Source organism: Hyalella azteca, unplaced genomic scaffold (assembly GCF_000764305.2).
Source record: "Hyalella azteca isolate HAZT.00-mixed unplaced genomic scaffold, Hazt_2.0.2 contig10293, whole genome shotgun sequence".
Taxonomy (NCBI): Eukaryota; Metazoa; Arthropoda; class Malacostraca; order Amphipoda; family Hyalellidae; genus Hyalella; species Hyalella azteca.
The window spans coordinates 53,703-62,776 of NW_025940338.1; the positions used below are offsets into that span (position 1 = coordinate 53,703).

At 37.0% G+C, this 9,074-nt stretch overlaps 1 long non-coding RNA gene across 1 annotated transcript; it reads left to right on the forward strand.

The window, feature by feature from the left end:
- Nucleotides 1-3,069: 3,069 nt before the first annotated feature.
- Nucleotides 3,070-8,592, forward strand: LOC108678057. Its single transcript, XR_007156923.1, has 3 exons — nucleotides 3,070-3,133; nucleotides 7,409-7,556; nucleotides 8,545-8,592. It is a non-coding gene; the product is annotated as an uncharacterized LOC108678057 (long non-coding RNA).
- Nucleotides 8,593-9,074: the final 482 nt, after the last annotated feature.

Genomic DNA, 9,074 nt, shown 5'->3' on the forward strand with positions numbered 1-9,074 from the left:
ACGAAGATGAGAGGCTGATTCACGTGCTCCCCGAGTCATGGTCAGCACCTGGTGCAGAGTCGGGCTCATATCAAATCTCAATTTGATATGAGCCCCAAGGGGGCTGCGGGATGCCAGGATTGCCTACTGCTCGCCAAATTAAATTTTATAATTTCAGCTGCAAACGGAGCGCCCGGCCCAGTTTCCAGCGGTGACTCTATGCAGCCTGAACCCCATCAACAACGAAGACGCTCTCCGCAACGACTCCGTCTATGGCGCCTTCATCGGCGTCCAGGAACAGAACACTGTCGCAAGTGAACGATTTTGAAATTATTATTGATTATGATCAACCAATTATTCACTCAAGGAACTAAAAAATAGATTCCTATTCATTCGAGAGGTAACATATAAAAGAATACCTCTTAATTTCGTACACAATAATAATAATTACCTTAAGCCTGTTCGCGCACTAGAGCCCACCAATGTATTCTTTTATTATACTGTAAGATTAGAATAAGTTTTATCAGCATTTATTGTAACTGCAAATTAAGTAGCTCTTAATTGTTAAACTTTAAAAATAACATCAATGGAATACACAATTCGCATTTTTAGTGGAATGTCTAATGCGACTTTATCATCAGGCATTATTGTAGCAAGAAATGATGATCTGAATTTATCTCAATAAGAGTCAACTTTATTTTTTGCGAATCTCTGTTAATTCGTAATTTTTACTCACCTCAATCAAGTAAAAAAATCACGTAATATTTCTTGCTGATTTAGTACATTTTATTTTGAGTTCATTTAAAAATTCAATTATTTAAGAAGTTAATTGATTTATTTTTATCCTGAATTTGCTTTCAGAATGTACCGGCCTTAAAAATGTTAGCGATGATCCACTGGCAGTTGGTGAGAATGTTGATGTGGGAATATAAACTCATCAGATAAGGGCAGCTTATGTGATTGAAAATTTCACTACAACTTTTTTGCATAATACCTACCAAAGTAAAATATGTAGATTTTCTATTTTCATTCACCTACAGGCTACACATACGTTTATGTATGATTATGAGAGCCTTGATTGATGTAAGGATCAGAAAGCTATTACCGTACACAAATCCTTCATATGCTAAATTAACTGTATTTTACGAATTGATTTACAGGAATATGCGAAGACTTTTGCGACTTTGTGATAGTTAACGAAAACGACGACAAGAGCAACGGTACCAACAATGACAGCTCCACCACCGAGTTCTCGACTGGCACAGCGCAAGCATCCACAACATCAACGACTCTCCTTTCACAGACTCAAAGTTCAACTGCCGAGCCCGCAGGTAAAGTCGAAGGTCTTGCTAATTTAACAACTATACTTATTTATGCCTATTCTATTTCTTCTAAATTAATCGTGTCATAATTAATCTTCAGACGAGTCTACGCTAATGCACATAAACGATGCGTTGATGAGGCTGAAGTGCAGCTTCATCTACCAGTATCAAATGATGCACGAGCCCCTGAACACCTCCAAATTTGCCACTGATAATGGCACTAAAAGCTACGTCACCAGCGAACTGGTCAGAGTTGTTGGGGATCTGAAGTTGTGTCCGCAAATTGGTGAGTTGTGCTTCAACGGACTTCGCAGTTCATAATTTCATGTAATATGTCCAATGAAGATTGGAGCCATAGGCATAAAGGGCCACATGATGAACTTGAAAGATAGGTTTGCGCAGGCAAGTTTATTGGTGATTATACATTCTGTCCACTTGCTGGAGTACATTTTTTTACTAGCGAATTTGAAATGGGTGCTCTCCCTCAAAATTAGAACAGCAAAATTGTTATTTGTGTTTCGGTCGCTTTCATTTTAGTGAAGATCAAATGAAAGTATCATGGAAAAATTTGTACCTGCATGTTGCTAGGCCTTCGAAATGTTCTGCTATAAACTTATACTCTGTGATTGCCTTGTAATTTTTTTCACTAATATGAACATAACACTGGAGTCTCTTTTCCATTGCATTTATTAGAGCTGTGGAATGCAAAGGCTGTCACCGTTCGATACAACCGAGCTTGCAACACAGAAGTTTATGAGGACGTTCTAGGAAACTACACTGGCATCAATACAGGTTGGTAGCCTGGTTGGATTTCACTTTGTTAGGCTAGACATTAACTATATTCGATTTTCGTAACCATTTTTGGAGAAAAATTTTGTAAAATTTCTAGGGTAAGACACGATTTGTCGTAAGAAATTATGCTTTTAATAATTAATCATTAGTTGTAGCCAAAATTCATATCTTCTCAAAGTTATTATGGTTTACCACATTCATAAATTTTATTGGCTTTATGCGACTTCGAACGACAGATGGAAGACAACAACCTTAGCTCGTTATTAATTTAAAAGCGCGTCGGTAAAATCGCGCTTTACATGAATAATACGAGCATTCATAATGAGCGCAATCTATTTCTGGTCGTATTTTTGAGGTCACTACTTCATGCCAACAATACGCTTTGAGTCATGCCTACTGACAATATCTTACTAAACCGATAAAAAATTTGCTGGTTTATTCGGGATTCATTGTTTATTGTCGGAACCACTGCTTATTGAAATGAAATTTTTGAAAATTTTCATATCAATTTTTTATTGATGTGACATTTTTTTCGTTACCCTTCGAGCTTAATAAGACTTGTTTCTGAATCGCAATTTGTTATAATGTACAGTTTTCAAGGAGATCCGCTTCATCAAAACTGAGTATGTGCAGATTTCCTGTGATCCAGGATGGTTGTTCTCTTTTAAGGGTGAGTGAATTGCATCATTTATTTTCTAAATCAAATGAACTTGAAAATTCGAAAACACATTACGGACTTCATGAAAAACAGCATCGAAAAATTGGTGATGTTGAAGATGTTGCCAAATTCATGTGGCTTTTGAATTCTGTGTAAAAATGTGTATCGTCTTTTCATAAATTTCAGATATATGGCAGGAATTGGAAAAAAATGAGATGACTGAGAAGGGACTAGAAGCTCTCGTAAGCCGCAGCCGCACGTTCGACTTGTCGGACCTCAGGGGGCGCTTCGCCCCCGACCCTGACGTGGCCGAGAAGACGGCGAGGAAACGAGAAGACTTCATCCAAGTGTGCAGCATCGACAACGTCCATTGCAATTACAAGTAATTTTGCAATTAAATTTAATGCTGCATTTACAAATAATATTGCAATTACAAGTTATGTTGCAATTACAGGTAATGTTGCAATTACAGGTAATGTTGCAATTACAAGTATTGTTGCAATTACAAGTAATGTTGTAATTACAAGGATTGTTGCAATTTCAAGTACTGTTGCAGTTACAAGTAAAGTTGCATTTACCAGTAATGTTGCAATTACAACTAATGTTGCAATTACAACTAATTTTGCGTTTACATGTATTGTTATGATGCATTTTTTACAAATAATGTTGCGATTACAAATACTGTTGTAATTGTACTGTTGTAATGTTGCAATTACAAGAAATGTTGCAATTACAAGTACCTAATGTTGCAATTACAAGTACAATTTCAAGCAATGTTGCAATTACAAGAAATGTTGCAATTACAAGTACCTAATGTTGCAATTACAAGTACCTAAGGTTGCAATTACAAGTACAATTTCAAGCAATGTTGCAATTACAAGAAATGTTGCAATTACAAGCAATGTTGCAATTACAAGCAATGTTGCAATTACAAGAAATGTTGCAATTACAAGAAATCTTGCAATAAAAACTACTGCTTAAGTTACAAGGAGAACTAATATTGCAATTACATGTAATGTTGCAATCAAAAGTATTGTTGCAATTACAAGTAATGTTGCAATTACAATTAATATTGTAATTAAAAGTAATGATGCAACTGCTAGAAGGGGAGGGTCTAACCTCCCCTCTTAAGGAGAGGGTCTAACCCCAAAAATTGAACAAGTTAATTTTTCGCTTTCTGATCTCATTTTGTAGCTATAAAAAAGCACCTCCAACGCAAAGAGCCGCATATATATGTATACATTAGTTTATACGAGGGGAAGCTTCTGACTTATGAAAAATAAACATATTTTTTATAATTTGTAAAAAGTTGTCTCTAGAAAATTTTTCCTTAAACTAAACCACGATAAACCCTGCAGCGCATGATGCTCGGTAATTACGAGTAATTGGCGATGTAATTACGTAATTAATTACTCATTACGAGTAATTGGCGATGGGAAAGTCGGAGATACAGTACAAACTTTTTTTATTTTTGAATTCTTTTTGGACCAGTTTCACTTTTTTGCCTCTCTTGGAAAATTAAAATTCATATTTTACGACTATTTAAAAATATATTTCCTCTTCATATTTATAACATAACATGATATAACATAACATGACATAACATAACATAACATAACATAACATAACATAACATAACATAACATAACATAACATAACATAACATAACATAACATAACATAACACAACATGACATAATTAACATAACATAAGATAACGTAAATAACATAACATAGTGATGTCGGCGCTGAAGAGTAGGCTTGATGAGGCCTGTCGCCGATTCTTGTACTTTTCGTGACTTCTTCACAGAAGGTCCATAAGCATGTCCTTTGACAGGAATTTTTCAAGACTGACGATAGTTTGAAGTAGCTACTAGTCTTCCACCGGGTTCGATATGGTGCTAGGTATTCAAAGTCTGAGCATATACTTTTCCATAGCTATATCTAGTCTGTTCATAAACGCGTTTATACTCGGAACGTCAACGATGTCATCGGGGAGGCTTTTCTACATGTCTGTGATTCGAAGCGAGGAGAAATGTTGTCGCGTGGAGAAGTTGCAGCGCAGTTTTTTTAGTTTATAGTCGTGGCCCCTGGTGTTGGTTCTTGTTTCAAATTCTAGGAATCTTTCTGGGACTTTGTATAAACCATGAGTATAATTGTATATTTCATTGTGGTCCCCACGCAGACGTCGATAACAGAGGATTGGAAGCTTCATAATCTTTCTTCATAGGTCTTGCCCTTCAAGCCTGGAATTATCATTGTTGCACGTCTTTGAACATTCTCTATTAAATTTTTGTCCTTTTCAAGTCTCGGTGACCACACGGCTTTTCCAAACTCTAGGTTCGAGCGCACGACAGCAACCAACAACCGCTTCATTGCTTCTGCACCTATAGGGACTCGTAAGAATACTAAACAGCACAAGAAGTTTGTTGGATTTATTAGCTTGCGTTTCAACATGTTTAGACAATTTCAGCTCCATGTCGACATAAACTCCCAAATCTTTTTCCACGCTAGACTTTTCAATCATCCTTCTCACGTTGCAATCATGTCTTCTCATACTATAATCATGCTGTTCATTTTTCTTCCCGAGGTGAAGTACTTTACACTTGTCGTCATTAAAACGCAGCCGCCACTTATCAGCCCAGTTAACTGAACTGTCAAGATCATCTTGCAATTGCACTTTGTTTGGCGCATCCTTCACTGTATTATAAACTTTTTTGTCGTCGGCCTACATGGAGCACACGCCTGACACTGCTTCTGGCAGATCGTTTATAAAAGCAACGAACAAAATAGGCCCAAGAACGCTTCCTTGTGGCACGCCACTGCGCACTGATGCCCAGTCTGATACGGTTCCGTAAATACTGACACGTTGTCGTCTACCTACTGGAAAATCTCTGATCCATTGGAGTACATTTCCCTCTATTCCCAAAGACTTCACTTTACGCAACAGCCGCTCATGAAGAACACTGCCAAATACTTTGGCAAAATCGAGGTACATTGCATCGACTGGCTCCCTTTCTTCCAGCAGGCGGGTCCATTCGTTCAGAGTAGACAAGAGGTTAGTGGTGCAGGATCTACCGGCAATAAAACCACGTTGACAATCTGATAGAAGATGCCCGATAACAGTCAAGGGATCGATACCTAATCCTATCCCTCACAACAGATTGCATTACCTTACAAACAACACTTGTCAGACTGACAGAGCGATAGTTACCGCGGCTACATTTCTCACCTTTTTTGAACAATGGTGTTACATGAGCTTCTTTTTATGAGCTACAACATAGAGAGGCATATCATTTGATTCGTGAAGCGAATATCTAATAACTATGGTAGTTTTTTCTGATTTATTCATTGTTTGGATTATAGTATACCTAATACAAATCAAAAATTTCTACAATATATAATATATGCTTTAAAAATAATAAAGAACTTGGTGGAGGGGAAAACAGAAAAATTCATCCAAGAAAAGTAAAACAAAATCAGAAAGAAGGCTTCTAGCGTCATTATATATTTATTTGCATTACGAATCGAGTAATATGTCTTCCACTGTTGCATGTAGCACGTAAACCAAAAGAGGATATTTTCTTTGCGTTTCTTTCATTACTCAAAAAAATTATACGAACAAAATGTGCTTGTATTAGTGTTTTACATGTGTGTATGAAGTTTCAGGATGATCGGTCGGTTAATAAAAAAGTTTTTGGAGGGGAGATTCATTTTAATTTCCATCCTTAAGTATTTCTTAGACATTTCAATTTCAGAACATTCTTGCTCGTTTCATATCAATCTGCGACTTTTTGTAACGGGTTTAAATAATTTTCGATCTATTCAGAAGCATTGACTTTTACTTTCGCTCTTAGCTGATATAGGCTGTGAGGATAAAGTAAGCGATCATAAAACTCCCTTAAAAAAATTTAATTTTACCCATTATACTCATTGGTTCATTTTATCACTCTTTTGAATATTCAATTACTTAATAACGAGTTGCTCTTTTGCGACCTTCACTCGATCTTTGTATGCTACTTGCACTAGTGTATTGAAAAATGAAATTACTCATTCACATTTTGAACACCTTTGAGCATCTCTACTAACCAAAACAGCCAACAAGAAAAATTTTTACGAAGATGACTCTCCCTTTCTCATCTAACAAAAACAACTGCACTTGGGAAATTGGGCGAATGAAAAATGAGAAACAATATCTTTTCAACGTAAAAGTTTGAATTATTTACACTGTTTTCAATGATATTTATTGTTTTTATATAAACATAGTTAACTTTGAATAGCTGCGACTTCTTTAATCAATAATTAAAGTAATTATTAATCTCGTAATTAAATAAAGGAACCACAGACCCTGCTTCTGCATGCAGCCTATCATTCTGACCATAATTTAAAATGGAGGCCATAGAAGCGATCATCCGGGAACTGCTCTGATGCTCGATTTGCGTTTTCTTCTAGGCAATGTGAACCCACGTTGTTCGATAACAGTCCTTGGCAGGCTGCAACAGTCCACTGCAAGAGATTCCTTTCTTTGCCAGAGATTTCTACAAAAATCTTATGTCCGTGATACCATACCATTTTATGGTATCATTCACAATTTTCGTTAGAGTTTGGGGAATAGTAATGGCAATAATGGCTTTTTTATTTCGCCTGGACATTTTCAGACTATTTCACCCGTACACGACGAAGGATATGGGAGTTTGCTACACGTTCAACAGCCCACACCTCGCCAGAGAATCCAGCCCCAACGTCAGCATCGAAGACCGCAGAAAGAACTTCAAGCCCAGAGCTTCGTATAAAACAGGACCGCAGGTCAGTGATGATGAGTGGACGTTTTTACGTTAGAAATTAAATTTGAAAACTTTAGTACAATAATTTTCATCAACTTCTGTTTTCCATTTAACAGAACAGAATTATTTGAATTTCATATATTACTTAATTGATCGAATCGAAATTGCTTACTTTTTAAAGCTCATTCACTATTCTACATAAACAAATTGTCCATAATTGTAAATCAACATTATATCTAAAATGATAAAAGTGTAAATAATAAACGGCTGTGAATTACATTTTTTACGGTGAATTCTCAATACTCTATAACCGATTTTCATCAATTTAAATTTTAAAGCTTAATTCAGAAGTTTCGATTAGTATTTCTGAGAAGAAAAGATATTAGGAAGAAAACAAACCGTGGAAAGTGTATCAGCAGAAACCAGAGAAATGAACTATTCTTCAGAGGATACAAAACTAATAAGCGTGAGCATTACCTCAGGGTAGAAAGCATGTTTTATACATTCCGTACTATGTGATAGGATAGATATATTTCAATACACGTAGCAGTATTCCAAAATATGCATATATATTAAGAAAATGATCATAATTCAATATGAACTCCTTTTGTGTCCACCACCTTATACCGAAGCTTCAAGCCAAGGACAGCAAAGCATTTACGCTCGTCGCCGGCTCAGGTGCTCGAGTTGATTATAAATAATGTTGTACTCCCGGTACGGAAGGACGAATTTCGGCGGCGCATCCTAAGTGGTCGTGGACTGTGCCGCCCAGATCTCAGAATTCACCATAAAAATAAATATCATGCCACATAAATCAACGCAAATGCACACACCATTCATACGAATGTGCGTATACGAGTGTGAGTTCACTATTCATATTCACTATTTGTCATACTTCATATAAAACACTTAACCACGTCTTTTTTACGTCTTTTACCACGTTTCCAACCTAAATACTCAATATCGTTGTATTAAAGTTTCTTTATTTTCCTTGACACCGACACGACCAGAGCGGCCTGAGCCTGACGCTGAACCTGCACGCGGCGAGCTACCTGTCGCTGCTGTCGCCCTGGTCGGGGCTGCGCGTGGTGCTGCATGAGCCTTGGCAGGCGCCCTTCCCGGCCGATGAAGGCTTCAACCTCGCCGCGGGACTGTCGCACTCCATATCCGTAACAAGGGTGCTGTGAACGTACTGTAAAGGCAATAACATCGATTGATATGTAGTATTTATATATGTAACAAATTCTAACAGTCGATGAAAATAAATCAATTGATTGCTGGTAATATAAAGCAAATAAATGTACCCGCAGTTAATGTTTAGCACTGAAATAATATAAGAAGTATTCTGAACATATTTGCGATTTAATTTGTGAAGGTGATTCAATCAGTGCAGAAATCCGATCCATGGCGGCAAATGGTTCGAAACTCAAATTATTTATGTTGCTTTGAAATGACTAATCCCACAGACTGTGATGCAGCGCATAGGGCCCCCACACGGACAATGTTCCGACACCAACAATACCCTGATGTTCGACTACTC